The 25,561-nt window shown below is 40.6% G+C and overlaps 1 pseudogene; it reads left to right on the forward strand.

Moving 5' to 3' along the window:
• Nucleotides 1-16,241: 16,241 nt before the first annotated feature.
• Nucleotides 16,242-16,809, forward strand: LOC147450472 (uncharacterized; annotated as a pseudogene).
• Nucleotides 16,810-25,561: the final 8,752 nt, after the last annotated feature.

Below are 25,561 nucleotides of genomic sequence, written 5' to 3' on the forward strand. Positions count from 1 at the left end.
CTTTACTGAACCTCTCTCTGGATCTTTCTCCATTGGGTTAACCATCCTCTTCCATTGTCTCTTTAGCTTAGGCACCATCTCTATAAGCTGCCCAAAAGTAACATCGGCTTTCTTGCTCATCAAATCTTCCTTCAAGCCATAGCTTAATTGCCCATCCCCTAGTGGAAAATCCGAAACATGAGACTTGTGACGAGCCCTTCTTTTCCTCTTGGCCTTGACATCCTCGCCTTCATGGCTCTTTCCCTTCTTCTTACTAGGACCTGGGGCACTTCTTCCTTCCTTGTCCTCTGTGGTCCTCTTCCCAATAGGCATCACTAATGTATCCTCTAGCTTTGATGCCTTTTCCAAGGTGACTACACTTATCACTTTTGTCTTTCCCTTTTCCTCCTGGGTTAATCCATTGGTTCCTTCTTCTCCCTTAATTTCGATGCAATAATCATTTGACCTAGTTAGCACCTGTCTTGGCAATGGGTACATGTCTCCACCCATCCTTGGTGGCTTATCACATTGCGGGCTGGTGTGGCCCAACTCTCCACAATTATAACATGTGGGTGTCTGCCTCCAAAACCTACCATTGCTTTGTCCAACACCATTCTTAGGTCTTTCTTCACCTCCTAGCTGATTTGAAAACCTCCCTCAATCTTGATTATTTCCCACTTGACCTAGCATGTTTAGGCTGAGATTCTTCATTAAATCTACCACTTTTCTCCTTGCCTTAGTCCATCATCTTGCACTGTTGTAGAGACCACTGCTGGCATAACCTAACGAGTAACAGAAACCACTGGTTCATGATGAACCCCTGGCATGTGACCTTGTAAAAAGTCCATAGGCTGAAATTCAGACCTCATGGGCAAGGACTCCACCCCTAGCTGGCTCATTTTTTTTAGCTTCCACTCTTTGTTCCTTGCTACCTCTAGTGCATCTTCATATGTCCTATGCTTCTTTAGCTCCACTCTCCAACGTATATTCTCCCAAAGACCATCCAAGAACCTACCCTTCTTCATCATGTCGGGCGGGGGTACTTGTGGTGCTACGGCCTTGCACATCCTCTCCATGCCTTAGATTGCACAAACTCCACTTCTGATCCATGCCTTAGATTGTCCCAACTCAATCTTACAGGTGGATCAGCCACATGCAACTCCTCTTCAAATGCTTTGGACCAAACTCGTGCATCACTCTTCAAACAAATTTGGAGAAGACGTAACATCTACGTCGGGTCATGAATCTGGTTGCTAATATAGGCAACCTCCATCTTTTCCAAAAAGTCTTCCACATCTTCATCACTTCTTCCATGAAACTCCGGATAAGAGAAATCCATGGATACCCAAGTTACGATGCTTTGAGAACCCTTTCGAACACACGTGCAAGAACCCAAAACTTTTGACTGACTCAATCCCTAGAAACTTCAATGGAGCTCAACTTTAGATAAGGTCAAACACGTGCACATCACATGATTTTTCATAGTTAATCATCGGAATTACAACAGGAAAAGGACGTTCGAGTATCTCTCGTAATCTTGTTGGCCCGAACATAAAGACTATGCGCTGCTGGAAAAAAATCTTCCTGGACACAAAAACATTTATCTGGATTCTTTGATTAAATGAAAAGGAGTGAATTGAGGGACATTTTGATCATCCATTAAAGTCAACCATGAAGCTCCCAAAAAAGCACACCTGTCTTATCCTCTGATTTTGCCAAAATTTCAGCTGCATAATAGCATAAATGGCTCAAAAGACCAAAAAACCAGCCATCATAACTTGGAAAAATTTTGACAGAGTTTTCCCAGAAGTAGAGCAGTGAGAACCCAAAATAGAGACTGTATATGTATGCATAAACTGCCAACAATAGAACCCAATCATCAAGTAGGAATCACTAGTACATAGCCTATGGCGAGATCATGAAAGGGTGCTCCAGCTACCTGTATCACTGAAAGGATCTCACATTTGAGAATCCCCCGGCTCAATAAAACCTCACGCTATCGACGCTCTCACGAAGGATTATGCAAATCTCGTATAGTCAAGTCTCAGAAAGGACTATCTTCCAGACCAAGTCTCAGAAAGGGCTGGGACTGCCAAATAAAACCAAGTATGGCTCCACAAAGGCATACACTGGCAGTTTCCACAAGTAACATACAATACCAACAGACAATGCGCTCAAACAGACGCCAAATGATGCATACCCACGGCAACTGCAAGTGACTCCCACTTGCCAGTGTATGACTCTACTGTAGCTACATGTACATGTGTGAATCACATGTACCTATACCTGTCCCTGTAACCTGTAACCTGTAACCTATAATCTACAACCTGTAATCCCGAATCTCGAAGCTTGAAGCTCGAAGCAGAAGGTACTCGAAGAAGATCCTCCGTGGGGGCGCCAAAAGAATGTGAGCGGGATGGAAACACACAGAACGCCTCTATAATGACCTGACACACACTCTTGGGATAATACACACACACACTATGGGGCACCACTCAGCTTACACAACCCACTTGGCCGAGATAGGGAACACACCTATAGAGTGAGACGAGAGAGACTACCCATTTACCCACTCCACACAGAGAGAGAGACACACACACACCCAAAAAACTCAGCTCAAAAGAGGAAAATTTCTTATGATTAGATACAATTGAGCTTGGGCCAACACCAATGGGGCAAATAGCTCACACAATATGGGTAAAATATGCCGGATACAATCACAAATTGGAGCAGAAGCTTCGCTCATAGGAGAAACTTACACAACCAAAATAGCAGAAAAAAGTGAGGAATTTGGCAAAGTGGATAGTGCCATCGCATCCGGCATGGCCCAAAACCCCAGTCTACAATGTCAAAGTGCTCAAATCCGACCTCGGATGAGTAGTTTATGGCCAAAACAGGCTCCAAAAATAGCAAAAACACAATTGTGGTTGTTCCTCCTCTTCTCTCCACATTTTTTCTGGTCTTCTCTCATTCTTTTCAGTTCCCACACTTAGCTTTATTACTTGGGCACCCTTGGCCTTTTAGTTGACCTCAAACGGACCCCGAACAAGCCAAAAAGTGACCTCGCAGTGCATAGTTGTCACCCTGCTGCATCCTCCGCACACCTGGCACTCAGCTTTTTCCAATAATGCATCCCACAAACACGTGAAGTGGTCCCAAAAGATGGTCCTCATGATGACCTTTTTGCATAATTATCACAAGAAAACACCCACATTGTGTCCGTAGTGCAAGTCTTGACCCCATTCGACCTCCTGACGCCACTAGATGCCATCTGACGCACCTGCTTACCTCATGTCGTCGGCCCGTGGATAGCTTCCTCGAGAAGTTTTACGCACTAGAAACTCCTCATTATTATAGAAAAAACACACTTGTACTGGTGATAGTATAAATCAATGCACTATGTACATGTTGTCCTACCTTTACACATGTGGGCCCCACCCCACATAACCACCTGGCTCTGGAAAATGGGCAATCCTTTATTCGATGCACCATGCATGTGTATGTACATATGAGAAATCTCTTACTCCAAAAAACTCCTAACAGCGGGAAAAGAGAGAGAGAGAGAGAGAGAGAGAGAGAGAGAGAGAGAGAGAGAGAGAGAGAAAGAGTATAGTGGAGGATAAAATAGAGTACACAAAGAGTGAGAGAATGACAACAAAGAGTCTTCAAATTCCCCATCTAAATGAAACATGCAACCATATACTAATTCAATGACAAAATTTGGGTATACCATAACATCAAAAAATAATTTTACGACAAAATAACTAGCAGAGCACCAGACCCTGTGTAAGGATCGACCGGTCCACCCATCCACTTCCGCTCTACTATGGACAGAGAGAATTTCACTTCACCTAGAGCGAGCCAAAACAACTCCAACCTACCTGAGTTAGACATAAGTTGAGGCCGCTTCGCCCCCCTCCATGAACCCGAGCTCTGAAAGGGTCCCAAGTACCAATAGATGGTAGGGTATCAACACCAATCATACCAGTTTAGACACAACACCTCTTCGATGCCCAACACCGGGTGTTTAGGCAAAGCCAAGGTAAAATCTACGACACGTTAGCCGTGTAGTTCATTCAACCCCCAACGCAATAACCGTGTAGATAGCCTAACAAAAAGAAGAAGACCTAGAAAACATCCCCGATCCAGAAAAGCCCCAGGTCAACGATCATGTTATCTAAGGCTAAGCGATGTAGGTGATCCTAGTCTTATAGCGACGCTGCCATGAGAAACATAACACATGAGTCCAATCACAATAGCACTTTCCATATGCACAAACAATCTTTTTTCAAGTAGTTAGAATGTACAGGTCTCTATCCTTACATGTCAACCATAAACCATCCAGATCACTTCATGATCTAATCCAAAAACCATAACCCAATCACATCACGCGGGTCAACACTCCACCCAACTCAGATGAGGATGCACAACCAATCCGGCATAACCACTTTAGAACATAACATGGCTGCAAAAATTTCGGTAGCATAACCATATCCAAAAAAAACCAAGACCCACACCGGCTTCCACCATAAAATCACAACCATAATCCATGAGGATATCATCCCTTAACCACAAATCATATTCACAATGAACAGACTCTCACACTTGGACTTTGACATATCCCCTACAGTCAATCAAAGTCCACACAGATATGACTCTTAAGACATGATCTTTTCATGCATAACGTAAGTCGACCAGCAATTAAACATGATATAAAAATCCAATTTTGACAACGTATAACCATGAAGAGTTGATGCATCACATCTGCCCTTCACCCCTCTAGCACATAGGGCTAGTTTTGGCCTAGAAAGATGGAAAGAAATCATACCCATGCACATGAGGCATCCACATCAACCCATAAGATTCCATACATCATATAATAACATTCCATCACCATAAACATGATGCAAAACAGCTCCGACCTTTAGGTCAACCATAAACCATAACTTCACACATATGCAAAAAACAATTTTTTGTTTTTTTTGGGAGCATGCATAACATGAAGAATGAAAGTATTTGACCTCAAACCAATACATCAAGTTCAGATCCATAATATAGACTAGCACTCTATCACATCACTTTACCCATATGATACTCATACAACAAACGGTAACCCAAATCATATTTGCCTATGCCGTTCGGGTTGTCTAACCATATACCCTCACATAAGTTTATAGGCATCTAGTAACTGAAATCAACTCACCAAAAAAAATCATAAATCATACATAAGCGGCTCGGTTAACTCACGCGTCATATGGTACTCCCCCTTGGTAGCATCCCTACATGCGAAGGTAAAACTGCCTATCGAAGGATTAATAACTTGCATACTCGAGGTGATAATGGAGACCTAAATACATTTATCATCAAGTTTCATCAGGATTTTCAATTGTTTAAGTGGTTTTTCCCATCCGATGAATGTATGTAGTGGTTCTCCAATAAGCCTGGGGTCAAATAATTTGACTAAGTGCAGTGGACAGCAAGCTGTTTTATTTTACCATATCTCTTAGCTAGTGGGTGATTTTAACATGACACACCAAAGAGAGAAAAAGTTTTTTAATGATGTATTTTATCTATGGTTTAAAGGGTTTGGGCTAATTCATAATGGTTTGTGACTTATGACCAAAACCATATTCCTATCGCTTCTATGACGTGAAACAAAAATTGCTTTTTATGCACACACGTTATCATAAACACATTGTGTGCATAAATGAGCGTGTTAAACATGATGAAATAATCATGAGAAAACTTTATACGTACTCGTACATGCACTCGTATATGAAAAGACAATCACCAAGAGCGTGACTACTCAGAAAAATGACATAGAGAGACAGATGATGATGGCTATGGAGTTTAGAGCTTCTCACCATGCTTTAGAATCAATTAGGGGTTGTCACAAAGTTTCTTGTTTTTCCACAAGAGAGCGGTGATGAGAGCTACGTAGAGGTTTTCACCACGAGAGCTTTCGGAGAGCGTGTACACCGTGAAACAAGAGAGGAGATAGTAAGCAAGTAGAGAGAGAATATCCTCCTCCTCCTCCTTCTTCTTCTTCTTCTTCTTCTTCTTCTTCTTCTTCTTCCTGTATACGAGAGAGAAGAGCTTATGGAGATGGTGATAAAGAGCTTGCACCACTCCGTATAATAGATATGTTTAGCCTTGCAATAGTAGACGCAACAGACGGCACTGAAAACTAAGCACTCCCTGTCAATTTATAGACATTGTAGCAAGCTAGAGTGATGCCCAATCCAAAAAACTACTGCTAGTTTTTGGGCTAGGAATAGCTGCAGCTTTTTGTGAACTTTACTAAAAACATGCCTTTGCTTTTGGTGGTCAACTCTCCCACTTACCATCCAATTTTCAAAGTAAAATTGATCTATTGAACAGTATCTGACCAACTAATGGAACCTTGGCTAAACTATGTCGCATCGTGATATCCCGACATAATTATGACTTTCCTGTACTGCCCCGGTGTATTTACGGTACTGCTTTTTATAAAAATAATTCTCATAAAATTCTTGTTTGTTCTCGTTTTTGCTCCGGGTGGTCATTTTTAAATCCGACGGAGACCAAAATTAATATTTTTATGTTTAGGTCATCCTAAAAAGCACATTGCTTTTCAAAAACGCCAAAAAGCGCGAAAAGCTAAAAATAGCGTAAACAGCAAAAAAAAATCTAAAATTGAACCACAGGTCCCCTTGTCCACTGAAGTAAGAAAGCGAACTCGCTTTTCACTAAAAAGCACTAAAATTCATGAAAAACTAAAAATATCGTAAAAAGCACTTGAAAAGCATATTTTTATAAAATTGAATCATAGCTTCCCCGGAACACGTAGATTAATGATCCGACCCTACTTTTTACAAAAAAGCACCTAAAAGCATAAAAAGCATGAAAAGGCCAAAAATAGCGGTTTTTTCCAAAACTGAACCAAACGTTCGTCTAAGCTACTGGAACATGAAAATGACCTTGCTTTTTAATTTAGAACCTTCCAATACTCTCAATCAAGCATCTTAAATCAAAATGTGACAAAATAGAAATCGAAAGCTAATTTTCTTTTTTTAAAAGAGACACAAAAATTGGGGATCTTACAATCTACAAAAGAAACTTGTTCACACAAACCCAAAACATTTTCAGTAGGCTCTAGTAACCCACTCTCTTTCATGCCTATTTGTACATTATGTACATATTGCCTCTCACATCTCTTCAAATCTTGAAGTTTGTAAAACATACTAATCCATTACATGCTACCAAGGAGCCTATTGAGAAAGTTTCACTTATTTTTGGATCAAGCAAGACCCTTTTTCTTTTTGTACACTACAATCCCACTTTAGAATGGTACTTGCAAAAACCCATCATTTTCCTATGATCATGAAACTCTTTGCTCACCTTTGGTAGAGGATGATCTCTGAGGTTGTTACGATTCCTTTCATGGTTTACACAAACTATGAGAAATTGAACAGCATGTTTACCATCTTTTCTTTGTACTTGGCATAAGCTAAACCATCATCCATTACCTTTTATTCCATTCGAACCCCCATAATGTAGGGTTTTCCAACGATAAGATGATATGAAGATGTGTCCTGTATAAACAAGTTTTGTTTGACCTTTACATCACCTATTGTCACGTTTACCCCCCGACATGCTGCATACAATTCACCTCATGAATTGTTTTCCACACCCACCATCCAACCATGTCATGTGTCCATTGGCCATTTACAATTATTGTAAATAATTTTTGACATTATATTTATTTTAGAACCATGGTCAATTAAGGCAATGACTGGTTCTTCAAGATCACATACCTTGACCAATGTCTCTGTAGTAGCCCGTGCCCAATGACCTCTAGAATAGTGGCTCCTAGGAATACTTTGAGATTCTTCCCTGTCATCAGCAAATTTCACTTGCCTTACATTCCAAGAAGATTGATAGCATCCCACCATAGCTTCATCACCTTCTTTAGCATGCACATGTACTCCTTGTGTCTTCACAGTATCACCTTCAGCTTGTGGACAAATAGACTCTCCAAATGTTTCCTTCTTTCTCTTGATGATGTCAATAATTCTTCATGGAATTCATGCTTGGCTATGCCAAGCACCTCCTGCAAAGTAAACTAAACCTTGCTATTTGAAATCGTTTCCTCTAGAACTTTCTATAAGTATATAGCAAGCTCAATGTCAGATTGTAGTTGGTAAGCTAGTCCTTTTGGCTTACCTTTTGTTGGATCCTTTTTCTTCCCTAATGAAGATTCATCCATGGTCACTTCTGGTGAAGGTGCCTTCTATGTTGGTGGTGCTCGCATAGAAGGTGCTGCATCATTCTTCCCTCCACTTGTTGTAGCTCTTTTGAAGGCCCTTCATCACCATTTTCACACCTACGCTTTTCTTCTACAATGACTTCATGGCTTTGGCTGTTTGTAATGTAGGCATGGACATACATTGAATCCACTGGATCATTCCACCCTATTTCTAGATGTATGCAATCACTTGCTTCATGTAGAACTCTCTTTTGTAAGCTTTTTCTTTTTTTTAGCTAATTCCACAATATTTGGCTGAAGTCACCATGATGATCACTCACCTTCTTCATCAATGTTTTCTCCATAAGTAGTTGCCTCAACTGAAGAGGTGGCATGGTTAGTTGCCATATCTTCAACTAAGCTTTGCATTCCCTCCTTCCCAAAGTTAGTTCTCAAGGGTAGACTTGTCTCTCTTAAGTAGATTTTACAATCCTTAAAAAAGACAACATATTTTGTCAAAGCATCACTAAAACTATCACAGTCCTTTCTTACATGGTATGTACTATCACACCAAATCCATCTACTAGAAAGCCCTTCTTTGGGCTGTTGTCTTTGCCTCGGAACTGGCCTTGATGGTTGGCCTTTTTCTTCAAGCTTTGCAAGCTTCACCTTCAAGTCACGCATTCCCTTCACAAGTTCATCTAGCATGGACTCATCAAACTTAGGAGCTATAGAAGTAGGATTTACCATTTTGTCAGAAGTTGAGGTGAAAGGACTTGTAGTGTTTACTACCATCTTGTCCCTTCTTCTTTGTCGTTTGGCAAGCAGTGAGACAGCATCTTCAACCTCATTCTAGTGACCTTGCTTAGCATCTTTATCTTCAAGAAGAATCTCTAAATTTTTTTGAAACTCTTTACCTGCAGCTTGTAAGAAAAAATTTATCTTCTCTGCATCTAGTGTGGACTATTTTGTCCGAGTGAGTTGTGCATAGCACCGCTCAAATTCCCTAAGTAGCTCTATTATTGATAGTCCTTGCATTGCCTTGACTACCCATTCTAAGAATGTCCTTTTGGTCACTCTCTCAAAGTCCTCCATGAAATATTCCTCCTTTAAAGCTACTTTGAGTTCCTCCTAGTTTCTTCCATGCCCATCTTTAATTGTCCTAACATGTTTCCTAATGCCTGGAGCAACAACTAGCTCAAAGCTTTGAATCTTGTCACCTTCTGACACGCGATGCAGCTCCATCTCATTCACATACTCATGCAAGTACATGATTACATCTTTTCCATTGAACTGATTCATTCTATTGACGACCACTTGTATGGCTTTGGTTGTTGAAATCTCCCTTCTTCATCGGCATGTTGTTGCTGCATGAACATTGCAAATGCTTGAAACATGTGCATTGTTGCTGGGTCAAAATTCATACCATTTTGCTCCGCATGATCACCCATGGTTACCCACAAACTCACCTTGGCAGATTTGTATTGGGTTCACCAAAAATATGTCGAGAAGTCTGCAGTCTTTCCAGGAAAGCACCGGGCTTTTGGCTATGAGAGTTTGTGAGAGAACTCCAAAAACTATATGAAGGATTTATACCATAGATGCCATGAAGTCTATGGTTTGGAAGGAAGTGCAATCAAAGAAGCCCCACTCTTTCTCTCTTGCACTCACACACACAAATAAATAACACAAAAGAGCATATCAAAACAACGCAAAGATGAAAACATCAAGGCTATGGTCAAGGCTATGGTTGTACCGTATCATGTGTAATAAGAAAGGGTTAATAGATGAGTTAATGGCGTTCAATCTTTGCCGACCAAATAGGCTACAAATTGTTCTTTGGAATTGTAATTTTGTGCTTACCATAATATATATGTTTCGTCTAGTAATTGGGATTAATTGTGTGTATAAATTCTCTTGGTTCATAGCAAGATAACTACACTTATGTCAAAAGAAAAGTTATAGTCTATAAGGGAAAGTATGATGGGATCCAATGAAAGAAGTATTTCATTGAGCCTTTTTGGGCCAAAGAGAAACAATATACGTTGTTGAAAGTGTATTTTATGGCTAATCCATACATTAAGTGTAATAGATCACACAAACAAAAAGTGATAGAAATTCACATCATGGGGATTATTCATCTAGGATAACTCGCGTATGTGAAAAATGTAGATATGAGAGAAGTGAAGAGAAGAGAAGTTTCCCTCCCAAGCCCTATTCTTGCCCGTAGGCAATAAAGATACTTTGAGGAGAGATGTACCTTGTGCACTAGTATTTTTTCACAAAAAGGTTGTTGATAGAGCATTGTTGCTTGAATGTCTTCAAGAGAAAAAATTAGGACACAACAGAGATGGAGATAAGAGTAGAGGTAGAAGTAGTAGAAGACATGGAGGTATAGATTGGGCTTGGAGATGAAAAACAAAAAAATCAACAAAATAACAAAGCAAAAAACACCTTCTTTCTCAACCCCTTTAGAGTATTTTTCAATTTTATGAAGATGACAAGATATAGAAGATTTTGGCATTGATTGACTAGAGTTGATGTTTACAAGGATGCTTTCAAGTTTAGCTAGCCTTCCTCAAAGTCAAGTGTCGGGCTAAAGGCTAATTTAGCATAAATCCTCTCACTCCCTCTTGAATGGTTTTCAAGGAATAAGTGGTCCCCTTTTATATAGGAGAAGGGAACCCCCAAGGGTTACACAAGAAAGAGGAGCCATTGTCATCAAGAACTCGCAAAGTTTGAAATGAATTGTCCCTGCATGATGTGGGCAGACTGAGATCCACCATTTTGATCATATCTACTTAAGTGTTTCTTCAAATAAAAAATTAAAAATAGGGACAAAAAATGTAACTTATGAGCTATGTCTCCCATTTTATATGCTTTTTCCAATTTAGATCGGAACCTTGTGTAAAAAATTTACCAAAATAGAGTATCTTTTTGGTAGCAAAAGTCTTCTTGTGGTCCCCTTAGCTTAGACTTCCACTTGATTCCAATGGACACCTCATGCAATATGAAAGCATGACATTGCTCCTTGACAAAGGTTTGTACTCATCCTCTTAATAATGCATTAAAATGAGTGCATCTTTGAAAATCATGCAAGATAGTGTCCCATGAGGATTTGATTCCTTCCTAGTAGCTATTAAAAAGAAATATAAAAAATGCATAGAATATATATTTATATATATATTGGAAGTTACCCTAGATATAGGATCTAGCTAGGGTGTGAAATGATAATGAGATAGTAAAAAGAAAGAACCAATGCTTTTTGCCCCAATTTAAAGAGGCGGATCTATTGACTATTTTCCCATAGTACTTATTGACCATAAAGTAAGAATATGTTATCCTTGAGATATATAATAGGATGAGGTAGAAAAATTATTATTGTACTTAGATATGCATATGTACATTATGTGAATTATAATTATGTATCTAAAAAGTTGCAAGATAAATCTTGTAGCATTTGTTCCCACTATGTACGTGTCACAACACAACAACGTGTTTCACAAGATGTTCAATGGTTCTATTGTGCACTAACTAGTAGGAAGAAGGAAAGGGCATGGGGCAACTTGTCTCTTAGGCTCCATATTGTGAAAGTGGTGAGTGTTTGAGGAACACAAGGATACCATGAGTCAAATTCACACGAGAGATTATCATTGTGGAGGAGAAATCGATGAAGAATAGGGCACATGTGGCTTCTCATGCAGTAATGATTGTAATTTCCACTTTTTGGAGCGTATCAATCATAGAATGTAATTTTTTGAAAAGGTTGGGTCTTATAAATATCAAAGTGAGTTTTTAAGGTCTTTTATAAGTTTGTGAGCTCTCTCTCTCTCTCTCTCTCTCTCTCTCTCTCTCTCTCTCTCTCTCTCTCTCTCTCTCTCTCTCTCTCTACTCTCTACTCTCACCTCCCACCATGGAAACCAACAACCAGGAAACTGACAATCAAAAAATCAACAATCAAGAAATCAACAACCATGAAACCAACAATCAAGAAACCAACAATGACCCAAAGAACTTGGACAACATCAAACTTTAGTACTTCTTTCATAGTCTCGGTCACTCCCACATGCGCATAGGTCAATGATACCAAACATTGAGCAGCTACAATAGCTCAACGAAGAGGTAGAGTGCTTCCGGGTTGAGAGAGAGCTCCAAGAGGGAACAAACTTTGATCGGGCTCAACAAGATATTCAGAGGGCAAGAATGAAATATTTTTACAAAGAAAAGAGAAGTATTTGATTGTAGAAGCAAAGAGGACTTACAAGATGCTCCAAGAGAGACGATACCCACACAACAAGATTGTTGAGGTCTTGAAAACAGACATTAGTACAAATTACAAGAGACGTCAAGACCAAAGGCTTAACACAGATTCACAACTACTCACAAACGAGCAGATGGTTGATCTCATAGAGAAGGTTTGTAATAGCACGATTCAAGAAATCTATGAGAAGTCCTTGAGCAACACGAGGAGGATGGAAGAAGAACAACAGAGGGCAAGGATGGAAGAGGCAAGCCACCTTGCAAGGGAGAGAGAATAAGAAAAAAAGAGAGGGGAGGAGCAAAGGGCCAAGAAGGCCACACAAAAGGGCCCGAAGAAGCCACCCCAAAAGAGGCAAACAACCCCCAACTAAAGCAGTGGGTGAAAGCAGTCATGCACCAAGAGGGAAGATGGTAAAGAAGAGACAAAATCCTCCACAAACTACAGAGGAGGCCAAATAGTGTGATGAGAGGTGCAAGAAGTACCTCAAAGATAATGCCACCTGGGATTGCATTCCCCAGCCTCCACCACCACCACCTCTCAAGAAGAAGCATTGCTAGAGACCTAGCACATGTGCATTGCGTGAAATCCACAAGTACCAGAAGAGTACACAACTTATCATCCCTAAGGCCTCATTTTTTCATCTCATGAAAGAGATTATGGATGAGTACTTAGACAATGTAACAAGGGAGGAAGCAGCGGCACTAGGTGCATTGCAGCAAGCAGTGGAGGATATCAATGTATCCCTCTTTCAAGGCACTGTTTTGACAATGCCCCATGCTAAGCATGTGACTATTAAGGCCTTAGATATGAACTTAGCACTTCATCTACGTGGTGATGATTGCTTTTGTAAAACCTAGATAGGAAGCTGTTTTGAAAATGAGATTATCATATCTATGTTTGGCAATTGCAATTTATTGTTTGAAATTTTAATCTTGTGTTGGTTATGGATTTGACACCTGCTGCACTAAAAAAATCTTCCACCATACGCTCTTCTACCACCATCACCAGATTTGAACTTTCCTTCATGATGCCTGTAGTACCTGAACTCCACCATCATCAAGCCCTTCCATAAAAAGTAGGCCAGATGGATCAATCATCACCCCTTGCATGTCAACTTCACCTTCCTGCTCTTCAAGCACCTGCTCTACCATCATATCCTCAAATACAAAAGAAACAAATCATCCCATACCGCATTATCCTGAGGCATAGCATCAAAAGAATCTCCCTCTTCATAGGAGCATGTATACCCATTGTGCCTAGCTTCATCACCATCTATCTACACCAAATTTGAACGTGGGTTTACTTCATTGTAGGCACATTATCCTGAATCATAACATCAAAATAATCTCCCTCTTCATAGGAGCATGTATGCCCATTGTGCCTAGCTTCATCACCATTTACCTACACCAAATTTGAATGTGGGTTTACTTCAATGTAGCCACAAGGTACCATCTTTACCTGTATGTTCTCACTAATATGGCACGATACCTCCACTTGGTCTATGCCCTCCATATCTGTTTGCACTTTTCCTTGCTCTCATTAGGAGATTTTGGAGGTCTTTTAGAGGGTCATATTGAAGGGAGAAAAAGAAGCGTGTCCAATGTGCAGCAAGGAAACATAACGTAGAAAATAGCTGAAATAAATCAAGAAATAGGAAAAAAATCCAAAATGTGAAGAATCTAAAATTCTTTGGGAGGTAACATCTTGTTTTTATGGGGTTGGAGGCATCCATATGTAGACCCATTGGAAACGGACTCTGATAGTCCTAACAATATTGAAAGACGGTTACAAAAAGCTATCATACTCCTGCCACCAATTAAAGAAAGTTCTTTTCTTCTTCCATTCAGATAGAACCAATTAAAGCAAGTTCTCTTTCTTCTTGCATTAAGGAAGCGTTCAAAATTAATCCTCCCTCAAATCAAAACAAGTTATCTTTCTTCTTCCACTCAGATAGAACCATGGCTTCATTTTATTCTTATTCCAGCCCTGAAATCTCTAGGGGTTGATGTACTCTCTCCCCGACTAGCCTCACCACTAGTCTACCAAGGAGGCCAAGCAACAACATTTCTCTATTTCCATCCAAAACTCCATCACTATAGATAGTCAATGGCAAGAGAAAATGATATGCAAAGGTTCTTGGGTTCTCATGCAACAAAGAAGGAGGAAAAGATCCTCTCTAGCAAATCTATTTCATTTTGCATGGAAAGCACGAGTGCTAGATTTTAAAATGAAGGTCCGTAAGAAGACTGTGAAGGAGGTTTTAGTTTAGCATCTCTACACTCATGATGTGATTGAAAATGGTGGTATTGTCTCAATGGTGCATCACACATGATGCAATTGTAAGTGCTTTATTAGCCTTCCTTTTGTTGTCTCACTTTAGACCCTTCTGGTCTCTTACTATATTATTCCCCCTTGTGACATGCTTATAATGTGCGGCTTATGCGAGATTGGTGATAAGGGGTATAAAGCATTGTATAAATGCATAACATGGTGTCTACATAGCAAGGGAATGGCTCGATCAATGTTACCAACCCCATACAATATGTATATGGCAAGAAAAATTGCAAACAATGATGTTTCAGCCCTGCTAGGCGGGTACAAGTGGGTGGATGGCAACATGCCAATGTCCTCAAAGAGTTTTGTTTACAACAGGTTCAACAATGTTTATGTTGAAGTAGAAGCACTATAGCGAGCTATTATCCAATATTATACTATCACAATAGAGGAGACCGGTAGAAAAGTTATATTTGTGTAAAAATTAGATGAATGTCAGGTTGTCAAAGGCTAGAGGGTGGAGCACACAAGCCTCACACCATGAGCAGGGCACTGGTGGCAAAGGGGTTAGAATGTGAAGAGGCAGCCGAGTCACTTGGCAGGAAGTGGAAAAGGTAAGATTTTTAAGGGGTGCAATCAAAGGAAAACATATGGTGACAATGTGAGATTTTCTCCTTTATATGTGACTTGCAAGGCCCATTTTAAAGTCACTTCCTTGTTTTTGAGCTTATTTTATCTTCTCCACTGCTTCCTTGCTATATCCATCCCCAAGCATGTGCCATTTTCCCTTGCACTCTGCCATGAAGAATGGTTGCTTATAATCAAGCCCTTGTGGAACAACTCCTTGCGCATGACCTAGGATACATGATGGAGAATCTTACCACCATGTTCCAGGTATCCATCGACATGGAGGCTACCATCAAATTGCATGTTGATGCATTTGAAGTGTGTACATCCTACATGGAGACACACATAGTAGAGTACTCCATCAATTTTGAAGATGAAAAAGGTTTTTGGATGCCACATCTCCTCATTCACATCTTTAGAGAAGACAATACTTTCTACTTTAGATTGGGTAGGGTGATCAAAGGGCTCACCGAGGAACACTACAGAGAAGAGACGAGGACAACCTCATAGACCTAGGCATGGGGAACATCGGCATAGAATTTTATAGGTGGGACATTGCTCTCGTTTTGATGGTGCTGAAGGCAATTGAGAACAGCAAGGGGAAAGGTCAAGCAAGCGATTGTAAGAAGCCATCTCTGAGGACACTTGTAAAGGAGGCAGAGCCCAAAGAGGAGAAGATGTTTTAACCAGGAAGAGGGTTCATTGTCCCTCATATGTCTCCAAGGCGAGCCTCCTTTGGAAGATGTTGACCAAGACCTAGAAGGGGAGGATGGCAAAGATGAGATCCCAGAGCTGCTCTTGCACACCCTGCATCCACTTATAGTGGACAATCAAGAATTTATCTTCTTTGATGACATTATCCACTCCCTTGCAATGCATCAAGATGAATCCCTCACTGTTCTTGCAATATATGTTGGGGTTAGTGATACAGAGAACCCCAATCATAAGAACGAATTTCAAGTGGACTACTCCTATGTTCCCCTCATCAACACGCTCGCCTTGCCAGAGGATACTTCCATGGATTCCCTCATGGCAGAAGCTCCACAAACCATTGATGAGGAGAAATATTTCCACAAGAGTGTGTTGGAGAGTAGCTTTTCTCCCCACAAACGGCTCATGTGCTCAAAGCGCACTGATCTTGCACAATCCACATAACCAACAAGAACCTTTGCAAGCAAGATGATGTGACACTAGTAAGTACTTCATTCTTCTCAATTCTCATTGTTTTTTCTTAGATCATAATCCAATGTTGTTTCCTTGTAGTCTGCTTTGGAGATGTATCAGTTTGCCCAATGGAAAGTTGGATCTCGCACGAAGGGTGACTCAAAGGATGCCGCCCTATGGAATTATCTCCCAATCTTCAATGAAGAGATGGTCTGGGTCATCCACAACGAGTATATGGACTATGGATCAATTGAGATGTACAAGTGTTGAGCACTAAGCTTTGTTTTGGCCAAGTTTCCTATAGCCCTAAATTCCCACAAAAGTATTCTTGTAAATAGAGAGGCAACAATCCATATTTTTGGTAAGAAAGGGGTCAAAAACCTTTTAGGGTATTGCACCCTTTGCCTCGGGCAAGGAATAACAAGCAAAGAAGATATTATATCACGCATTGGTGAAAAACCATCTTTAAAGAGTCTAGGTCAAGATGCCTTCAATGAGCTTGTAAAAAGGCTATCTTAGCCATGTGCATTGCACATGGCTAAGATATCACGCATTGGTGAAAAACCATCTTTAAAGAGTCTAGGTCAAGATGCCTTCAATGAGCTTGTAAAAAGGCTATCTTAGCCATGTGCATTGCACATTGCACGTCTCAATGTTTCTTTAAAATCAATAAATATCATCTTGAGTAAAGTTATATCTTGATCCATGTATGTCACAATCCATTTGCACACTAACATGATTTTCTCTTGCCATAGGTGAGCCTTTCGGGGTGTTTGAACCCCGTCGTCATGCTCATGGTGACATAAGGAGCCATTTTGTGGCCTCGTGCTCCATGGAGAGACTTTTGGCAATTTTGTCAGGTAAAATTGTGAGAATAATCACTCCATGGCACACGGGGCCAGACAACGGCTCCTTATGCCTCCATGTGCACGACGATAGGGTTCAACGGCTCATGGGCATTCAGATGGGCACCACATGAGCTCTACTTGCTACTTGTCGGCTAACACAGACTTTGTGAGCATAGAAACATTTGTTTTGAGAACCTTGCGGATTGATTGTGTGTCATGAGCCATTTGTGTACCAACATGTTGTCCTCTTGCCCCAGTTAAGCCCCACGGGCCATTTGAACCCCGGCCGCCGTGCACATGGTGGCATAAGGAGCCATTTTCCCCGTGCACCATGGAGTGACTTTTGGCATTTTGACTTGGTCAAACTATCAAAATTCACTCCGTGGCGCACGGGGACATGGAACGGCTCCTTATGCCGTCATGTGCACAGCAACAGGGTTCAAACATTTTGTGGGCATCGGAATGGACACCACATGAGCCCTTATAGCTACTTGCCAGCTAGCACGGACCCCGTAAGAGGATTCATTAGAGAAATTGACCCAAGTAACCACATTCAAATACATAACCAACACAACATTAAAATATCAAACAATACAATGTAATTTCCAAACATAGATATGATAATCTCATTGTCAAAATAGTTACACGATAAATCTGGCAAAGATGCCACTTGAAAAGTTACAACAGATTTTGTATCTAGGTTTTACGAAAGCAAGCATCACCACGAAGGCAACGTGCTAAGGACACGCCTGTGGGCTTAATAGACACACGCTTAGCATGGACCATTACCAAAATAGTGTCTTGAAAGAGGGATACAATGATATCCTCCACTCCTTACTGCAACACACCTAGTGCCGTTGCTTGCACCCTGGTTACACTCTCTATGTACTCATCCATAATCTCTTTAACAAGATGGGAAAATGGGGCCTTAGGGATTATAAGCTCTATACTCTTAAAGTACTTGTGGATTTCATGCAATGCACATGTGAGAATTCTCAAGTGACACTTCATCTTGAGTGGTGGTGGTAGTGGTGGTTGTGGAGACTGCACAATGCAAGCCTAGTGGGCAATATCATTGCAATACTTCTTACACCTCTCATCACATTGGTTGGCCTCCTCTCTAGTTTGTGGAGGATTCTTCCTCTTCTTCATTGTGTGCTTTGATGCACGTGTCAGAGGCTAGGAACTTGCTAGAACACCGTGTGCAAGCCACAAATGGCTACAAGCACACAACTAAACATTCCTAGCAAGCTCAAAGGGGCAATGGTGTGTCACTCACCGCTCAATGATTCCATCGTGAAATGAAGGATCCTATGCCGCAAAGAAGAAGGAGCCGTCATCGCCACCATGCTCAACCACCTTGCCACTGCAATGCTCGATCACTCTCTCTCTCTCTCTCTCTCTCTCTCTCTCTCTCTCTCTCTCTCTCTCTCTCTCTCTCTCTCTCTCTCTCTCTCTCTCTCTCTCAAGCATACACACACATACACACACCCGTGAGCACATGAAGGAGAAGGAGATAGAGATAGAGCAAGAGCACTTCTTAGCATGCACCTCAAAGAGAATGAGGATTTTAGGTCAAAATAGATCTTTTATAAGAGTTTGAACCATTCACACATGGGAGACCATAGTGGTCGTCATTGCAAAAATACTATAAAAATAAGATAAGTGGTGCGCCTCTCATCGGCGATCACCTACACACCTATTGGATCGACAAGCCCGGTCCATGACTCAAATAAGTAATAAGGTGTTCATCAAAGGTGATAGGGTGTCCGTAAGGGTTAACATACCCCCCTTCCTGATGTAGATTCCTTTGCAACACCTTTCTAGCAGTTAGTTCCCCTGAAAAATGTCCTCCGGCTATACCCATGTGGGCTTCTTGCAGTATGTATAAATACTCATCTTCAGAAGCACAACGTCTAAGAATATCTTCCCTAGCTTGTAGAGAGTTCCTGCAATTAGAGAATAAGGTTTACATTTCTTTAACAGTTTTTGAGCTATATCCCTATGAAGCTCTTTGGGTGGAAAATCATTAAGTAAAAAGTTCACAATCTTCTCACTCCATTCATGCATGGTCTTGACTAGGAATAGGGAAGTATCAGGCAATTCATCATTGATTCCAGTCGGGGCTTCACCATTGGGTATGCGAGAAAAATGATCCGCATGACATGTCGTTTATCGGGTCTCACCACAATGGTAAAATCAAACTCGAGCAAAATTAACAACCATCGTGTAATTCTTTTCATGGGACATGCTTTATTCACTAGATACAACAACGCTTGATGATCCACATAGAAAACAAATTTGTTGTCAAGAAGGTAGTAGCGAAATTCCTTCAATGCGTAAAACATAACTAACCTTCCCACTCTGTAGTGGTGTAGTTTCTCACATCATCATTTAATTGATGACTTTGCAATGCTAATGGAGTAGACCAATTTATGTTCTCCTGGTTGAGCTAGAACACACCCAATAGCAAGGTTTGATGCATTAATATGCACATGGAGAATTGCATTCCAATTGGGAACTCGTAGAATGGGAGCACTGGTTAAGGTAATTTTTAATAACTCATAAGCATGGTCACGCTCCACGGTACAGTGGAACTTAATAAGAAGCTTGTACAAAGGGCGAGCTACCTTGGCAAAGATTAAAATAAATTGTCGGTAATAACCAACATGGCCCATGAACCTTTGAACTCCTTTATAGTTTGTAGGTGGTGGCAAATTGGAAATGGCTTTAAGTTTGCTCTCATCGGTGGAAATTCCATTTTTGGAACTATATGCCCTAAAATGACTCCATGTTCAACCCAAAATTGGCATTTGAAAGAGTTTAAGGAGATTTGATACATCTCAAACACTTTCTCTAAACACGATAGATGTTCTTTCCAAGAGGAATAAACACAAAGGTCATTTAAGAAAGCTTCGCAAAACTCCCTCAAATATTCCCTTAAAACAGTGTTTATCAATCTTTGGAAGGTAGCAGGGGCATCGGTTAAGCAAAAAGCCATAACACAAAATGTGAACACTCCAAATTTGGTTATAAAAGCTGTTTTAGCTTGGTCCTCTAGTGCAATTGTGATTTGATTGTAGCCAGAGTACCCATCTAAAAAGCTATAAGCTTCCTTCCCTGCAACTCTTTCAAGCACATGTTCTGAATATGGCAAGGGGTAATGGTCTCTCCTAGTGGCGGCATTGACCTTCTTGAGATCCACGCACACTCTGAGTTTCCCATCCTTTTTTGGCACAATAACTATTAGAGGCACCCATTTTGAGTGCTCAATAAGGTATATGATTCTGCATTTAACAAGATTTTCAATCTCTTCTTGAACAATTTTTGCATACTTAGGATTCATTGGGTAGGGTCGTTGCTAGACCGGTTTAGCCATGTTATTCATGGGGATTGTGTGTTGCACCATGGAAGGTGGAACATCTTTCATATCATGATATGTCCAAGAAAATATATCCTTGAATTCCTTGAGAAGCTCCTTGAGTATATATTCCTCCGTCTCTATCAGATCTTGGGCAATGGAAAGAGGTTTGGACTCCTCACTTGGGTCTGCTAACTCTATTTCCTTAACTATCACTAAACAGTCATAGAGTCCATTACTTCCATCGATAGTTGTTCTTTGGGCCTTTGTATACACAACCTTACGCTCCTCTGTGGTGTAGGATTTGAAATGATTAGGTGTAGGATGTAAGTCTATGGGGTCTTGTTGTTCTGTGGATTGTGATTTGTCTTTCGCTTCCTTTTTTCATTGAGCTAGCTCTTGATTTTGTCGTCTCCTTATAGTACGGCTCAACTTTGGTTTCTCTATAGCTTCTAGCTGTGTGATGTCAATGGGTTGTAGACTACACCACATGACACTTTGAAGGTATTCACCCAATTATCTACCAACTTCCAATGAGCATCACATGCCCCCACATAATTAAGCCATTCTACGGCAGATTTCTTTTCATTTATTCTAGCACGCATATTTGCTTGATATTGTCACCTCTTATATCTCTTACTCTTCTTATCTAATTTTCAATTATGGCTGATCTCCATGGAAGAGTCACTAGATGAATCACTACTCATGTCTTCTCCTCTCCCGGATAGATTGTCATCTCCTGTACCACGTATTAGGAAAGAAATGAACTCATTTTTGGGCCTTTCAACTCTAGTGAAAGAATGCTCCTTAGCCAATAGGAAGAAGGCTAACGTTACGTTGAAAAAACTTTTTTTCTCATTTTGAAAATGTCCATGAAAACCATTTTGGTGAAATTGTCACTATCATGAGAAAAGTAAGGCGCTTGATAATGACATCTGGCACAAGCGTCGAATGCCTTTTTATGACCCATTGTCTATTCGCTTGGTACTGACCTCATGAGGCCCTAGGCTTAAAAGTGCTATATCTTGAGCTAGAGGCGTCAGATTTCAGTGTTTCAAAGAGCTATCCTATGGTTTTTGGACGTTCCGGACGCATCCGCGGGCTTAAAAAGTGCTATATCTTAATCTTAGGGCCTCATAAGGTCAGAAGCAAGCGAATAGAGGTCCCAGAGACCCCTCAAGCGCCCCTATTCGCTTGGTTTTGACTCCTTCATAGTCTTAAATAGTACCTATCAATCACTATCAAGTACAATCTTTTCGCATTTAAATTGCGGGTACTTCATAAAAAGGTGATTGATACTTGTGCCTCTATTCCGTGGCATTATTTTTGTATTTTGAAAACAACTCTTATGTGTTTTCTCTCATCGCACATCACATCACTCATTAAGATTCACAGACATGGAATTTTGTGTACACTTAAGTTGGGCTCTCGAAAAGCATTTTGTACGAGCATGCATTTAAGTGATTGAGCAAACTTTTACGCATGTACTATGAGAAATAGAATTCCAAAAAAAAAAACTTTTGCATTTTTCATAATTACCTCTCTCTATGCTGAGTTGGCGTTTCTTACAGGGCCCAAAATTGAGTCCAAGTTTCTCCTAATGAGGGCCCTAAATGGTTTGTCCCCACATTTGCACCAAGATTTAACTTAGATTCTTCGTCCTCAGAGTCAATTTCATTTGATGATTTTGACTCCAAATCGTGCGGGCTATAGTCTTTTGAGACGCCACTGATTCCAATGTCAGTCAAGCCTTCATCTGGTAGGTCATCAAAAGCTATATGCATTACTCCTATCATATTTAAAGGTACGAGTTGTGGCATTTCATCCCCCTCAGGTGTTACCCAATTTTTCCCAAGTGTCTATGGGTGTTTCCAGGTGGACCCAATCTATATTGTCAGACTCATTCATCCCAGGTAGAACATCCATATAAGAGGAATCTTCCCCAACATCAGTTTTCTTTTTACATGTGTAACAATACTGCAATAAGGCCAAGTGAAATGTGGTGTCAGATCTATGATCAGTTAAAAATTTGTTTCCTAGAGGGTGTGCTTGACCAGTTACAAGATCAATTCAAATGACAGAGTCTTGGAACTGCAAGTAGACATGGTTTTTAGACCAGTCATGCACCATTTTTGCATCCCTCATGAAAGGACGTCTTAAGATCATGTCAAATGACATAGTGTGCTTGGAAAAATCTATACAAGGAGGGTATGCCTTATTCTGTGTCCAAAGACCTTGATCTTGAGATCCTCTAGCATCCCAAAAGATTTAACAATAGTCCCATTGGCCATCTTTACCACTATGTTTGTAGTCCCAAGGTGAGGTCTTCCTATTGGTTTCCCACAGTTCTTAGTACAATGCTAATACCAGCGCCACCATCAAGGATTCCCTTCACAGTTAATCCCTTGGTAGTGATTGGTATGGTCACATTAGATTCATTGCCCTCAAAGTATTGTCCCAACTTGTTGATAGGTATTTCAACAACAGAGTTCTCATTTAGATTGGGTTGTGGATCTAAGTGTTCCTCCTCTATTGGCACCTCTCTAGCTCCATCCATCTGTGCAAATTGTGGTACCCCGACTTTCAGTTCTCCATTGAGGAAAGCTCAAAGAGCTAAGAATAGCTCGGGGTCTCCATATAGTTTGGACATGATGGTGGTTCTAACTTTTGAAGCCATGAAATCCATCAATTTGGCAATATTTAATGGCACTTTTTGGGGTTTAGTCCCTTGACATGGGGAAGATGGGATCTCCATTTCTTCGACAGGGTCAAGTAATCCCTTAGTATATATTCTCTCCAACAAGAAGGGAGTACGCCCACTTTCCCATGACTTAAAGTCGCTTTCTTCTTGGATGACACTTGGAATGGCTAGTGGTATATGGTCTTTGTAAGGTTGATTTTGCATAGGTAACATTGTGTCTGTAATCTGATGTGCCTAGGTGCTGGATCTAGATCCCTTTTGGTATCTTTTACCCAACCCATTAATTGCTTGACTCGCTTAATTTCCACTGTAGGGTTTGGGTAAGTTCCTATCTTCTTCTTGGGTCCTGGCCATTGTGGCTCATGAGAATATTTCTTGTTTGTTTCTTTCCTAGTGGTCTTTTTAGTTTCCATGGTCTCACCTGAATCAAAATCCTCTTCAATGTCACTCATATATGCGGGGTCATCACCAGTCCCTATGTTGGTCTTGAACTAGGATCTGACTTCGCTGCTTTTTACGATCTCTTCCTTTGTGTTTTCTTCTTCTTTTGGGATTGGGAAATTGATGTTGTATGTCTTTCTTCAAGTATATAATTTTGGTTTTGGAGCATCAATCATGTGAGTACATTTACTGGTACCATGGGCGTACTTTGTGAGGGCTCGTTGATAACCTCAGATAAATTCAATGGTGTGATCTTTGGTGCATTTGGATTATTAGGACATTGGGCAATCAAATGATCTATGCCACATTGATTACACATGAGTATCGGCATTGTAGATGTGCCCGCTTGATTGGTTTGCATTAGTGTGTCATTCTTTTGTAGTCTAATGGGACATTCGGCTACACAATGTGGACCCTCACACTTCTAGCATTGAAGAGGTGGTCTCTTGGCAGTGAAATTGATATTTTGGTCTCTTGCTTACAAGAGCAGCTACTTGATAGATAGGTTTGACTTGTCCCCAATAGTCCTCCATGTAGTATTGTGTACTTTCTTCAAATGCATCAATCCCATAGGCAACATTAGGGTCTATATCTTCCTCAAAGCCTTCCAAACAAGCAATAGATGACTCACAACCCACTTGATTCATAGAAATGATTCTCGGATATGGTGGTTGTGGTCGTAGAACTGGAGGTGGTAAGGGTGTTGTTTGAACAACATTTTGGGCCCTAGGGACCATGTGTTGTGACGGTTGTTCAAGAGGTGGGGCCGGCATCAATGCAGGCACTCAAGGTGTGTCTGTCCATGCTAAGGTTGGTCTATTGGCCATCGCTAAAGTCACACTAGCAGATGTAGACATTTCTTCTTGTTCTTTCCTTGCACTTTTGGTGACACACCAAAAAAAAAAAAAAACACAATATTGATCAGTGATCAAGCAAATATTTGGCAGTTCTTTGAAAGATTATACTCATACACAACAAACTACATTGTCTCTATATAGATGAACATAAAAAACCAGTTCACTTTTCGGCCACTCAACCAAGCTTTCCTCCACTTTCTTAAGAGTAGTCATTTCATCGTTAGTTGAAGGAACATGAGGCAAAGGGACATCTTTACCATCATATATTTCCAACACTACAATGAAAAATAACCAAAATGAAATCTGCTACCATGTAGCATAGCTAGGCTAGAAGTCTTCTCAATTTGACGTCATCAAGAGAAAGATGAGCTAACCTTGGAAAGGTAAAGCTATCACTTGTGGGCTCAGATTGTACTGAGATCCCTTGCAAGAAAACATATGGAGGATCCATCGAGCTTATGTGTTAAAGTTGGTTGCTTAGCCTTCCCTGTATCCAAGAATATTATGAGACCCATTGAAGGCATGTGGATCCCCTTGTTCTACCTCCCCAACTCAATAACCTTATGGATGACATCACAAACTCTTTGTTGTTGATCCTCTATGCTCGTAGCACCCGTTGTGGATTGTAGGACATCTAACCAATCCACGTGATAGGTGTGACCTATGTATAGGTTGGTTAAAGTCTTTGTTTGTAGTTCATACTCCCAATTTTCATTTAGAAACACTCCATCTAGGATTGAGGTGCTAGGGGTGTCCTTTGAACTAGATGCAATGTGGCTCTCTATGGATTGACCCTTAGTGGTTGCTAATTTAGGAGCACT

This window comes from Adiantum capillus-veneris, chromosome 9 (genome assembly GCF_014529385.1).
Source record: "Adiantum capillus-veneris isolate H3 chromosome 9, ASM1452938v2, whole genome shotgun sequence".
NCBI classification, from domain to species: domain Eukaryota; kingdom Viridiplantae; phylum Streptophyta; class Polypodiopsida; order Polypodiales; family Pteridaceae; genus Adiantum; species Adiantum capillus-veneris.